The sequence below is a fragment of the Physeter macrocephalus genome, chromosome 14 (assembly GCF_002837175.3).
Source record: "Physeter macrocephalus isolate SW-GA chromosome 14, ASM283717v5, whole genome shotgun sequence".
Classification (NCBI taxonomy): Eukaryota; Metazoa; Chordata; class Mammalia; order Artiodactyla; family Physeteridae; genus Physeter; species Physeter macrocephalus.
In genome coordinates, this window is record NC_041227.1 from 60,002,389 (window position 1) to 60,005,496 (window position 3,108).

The window sequence follows — 3,108 nt, forward strand, 5'->3', positions numbered from 1 at the left end:
TCCAGTTGAATGACTAGCTGCTCCAGTAATGACTGGTACTCTTGAAGAGCTTAGTAAAGAAATCACTCATTACTTAAACACGGATCAAGGTAAAGAGAGGCCTGGTCCATAGAGGTGATGATGAGAAGGATGAGGATGATGATGATGATGATGATGATGATGATGATGACAATAACTCTATGACCTTTTGGGCCCCAGTTCTTCACCCCTTTCTGTATCCACACACTTGCCATAAAACTTTGCAATTCATCCTACGAAAGGGAGGGTGTATTTCCTACTCTGACTTTGGGCTCAACAATGAAACTTGCTTTGGTCAATGGGATATTAGCAGACATGACACAGGAGGGATTTGAAATGTGCTTGTGTGGTTGGGCAGATCCTCTATAACTCTATCATCACCATGAGAAGAGCTTTCCCTGGGTATTTGCCTCCCCTTCAGCCTGGGCACCAGAATAAACACATGAGGATCAGAGCCACCCTATCCTGAAGTGAAATAGATGCTTATTATTGTATGTCATTGAGATTTTGTAGATGTTTGTTATGCAGCAATAGCTGACTAATACATGGTGGTGAGGGCAATGATGATAATAATAAACATATTTACTTCTATTTATAGAGCGTATGAGGGCCCTGGGTAGTGACATCTGAGTTCCTTCAAATCCAGGCTCTGCAACTTACTATGTGATTAGGGCATTCCACCTCTCTTAATCTCAGTGTCCTCGTCTGTAATATAAGAATCATATTTATCTTATAGTGTAGTTATGAAGAATAAATGGGGTGATGCCTATTAGGTGCCTGGTACAGAGTAAGCACTCAACAAAATAAGAAGAAAGGGAGGAAAGGAAGAAGGAAGGAAGGAGAGGGAGGGAGGAAGGAAAGAAAGGAAGGAATGGATGAAGCGAGGGAAGGAGGGGAGAGAGGAAGGAAGGAAAGTTCATGAAAACAGAAAGTTCACCTGGAAATGTGGGCAAAGATTCACAGGTCACACTTCACCTGCCTCAGAATTCTTTCCACCCAGCCTGGACTCTGAGAAGCATGCTGGGCCATCCTCCCTGGGCCTCCCAAGGCAGACAGCATTTCCAGGAGTACCATGCCTGGTGTTTAATGCTCTCACAAGTCTTCCTTTTAAACGGGTTGCCACAGGAATAGAGCTCCTGTACTGGCAAAAGACTGGCAGAAGGAATAAGGAGGGGGGGAAACATCCACCCTCATGTATTCTCACTAGGAAATTATCCCTAGCCTTTGATATATTAAAATTGAAAAGCCGGTAAATGCCGGTTGTCATGGCAACATCTTGCATGCTGCCCCACGCTTGGTGGTGTAAGTTCACTTTCCTTTGGGTGTTGCGGCCTAATTAACTGTTATTTTTGTCAGTGTGGAGGAAGAGCCCACACTTGGGAGGGTTTGGCGGTGATTGCAGTCCCTGTGGACTAAGTTAATTTTCATAGGCTACAAAGAGAGAAATGGCTGAGCCCCAGTCATATTTATAGTCTCAGGAAAGTTGCCAGTGTTTAAGTAAGAGTCAGAGAAAATATTCGCGTACACCCCAACTTCTCTCTTTGGCAATTTCAATTTCTCTAGCAATCGCAAAACTTATTTGGGATGGAGAGGGGATAATCGACAGCAGTTAAGCCACACCAAGGATCAGTCCTTTGTTCCTGGCTCCAGCTGACTTTGCACCCCTGCCCCCCTACCGCCCCACCAGGCACACATACACTCATGTGCCTGGCCTCATTGGAATGTCTAGCTTTGCACCGTCATCCTGTGAAGTTGGTACCACGCACTAACAGCGTGCAAGCAAAGCTAGCAGGGACATTTGAAAGCCACTTAATGTGTATCTATATCTCCACACCCAACTCTGTCTCAGTTATGCCGGCCAACTTGGTGGATGCAGCCAATTCCCTAGAGATCTCCAGGAAAGAATTCCATGTTGCCACAAGCCTGAACGTCAGAAAGCTGTCTTGTTGCAGTTTAAACCAATTTGTTTTCAATTTGGATTCTTAGATGAGTTGGAGATGACCTGTTATAATATGAATTGCTCAACTCATCTCTTTCTTAATTTTTTTCTGCTTCCTGCCACGTGTTTTGATAAATTTATTTATTTATTTTTGGCTGTGTTGGGTCCTTGTTGCTGCACGCGGGCTTTCTTTTAGTTGTGGCGAGCGGGGGCTACTCTTCATTGCAGTGCGTGGGCTTCTCATTGCGGTGGCTTCCCTTGTTGCAGAGCACGGGCTCTAGGCATGCAGGCTTCAGTAGTTATGGCACACGGGCTCAGTAGTTGTGGCTCGTGGGCTCTAGAGTGCAGGCTTCAGTAGTTGTGGCACATGGACTTAGTTGCTCTGCAGCATGTGGGATCTTCCAAGACAAGGGCTCGAACCCATTACCCCTGCATTGACAGGCGGATTCTTAACAATTGCACCACCAGGGAAGCCCTGCCACGTGTTTTTGTTTTTTTTTTTTAACATCTTTATTGGAGTATAACTGTTTTACAACGGTGTGTTAGTTTCGTCCTCAAGTCCATGCTCTAGTAGGTCTGTGTTTTATTCCCGTCCTACCACTAATCTCTTCATGACATTTTTTTTTCTTAGATTCCATATATATGTGTTAGCATACGGTATTTGTTTTTCTCCTTCTGACTTACTTCACTCTGTATGACAGACTCCAGATCTATCCACATATGGTATTTGTCTTTCTCTTTCTGACTTACCTCACTTAGTATGACAATCTCTAGTTGCATCCATGTTGCTGCTGCAAATGGCATTATTTGGTTCTTTTTCATGGCTGAGTAGTATTCCATTGTATATGTGTACCACATCTTCTTTATCCATTAATCTGTCAATGGACATTTAAGTTGTTTCCATTTAAGTTGTTTCTTGGCTATTTTGAATAGTGCTGCTATGAACATAGAGGTGCATGTATCTTTTTGTATAGTTTTGTCTGGTTATATAGGGTTGGGCTTTTAAAACATTTCTTCTGGGCTTCCCTGGTGGCGCAGTGGTTGAGAGTCCGCCTGCCAATGCAGGGGACACGGGTTCGTGCCCCGGTCCGGGAGGATCCCACATGCCGCGGAGCGGCTGGGCCCGTGAGCCATGGCCGCTGAGCCTGCGC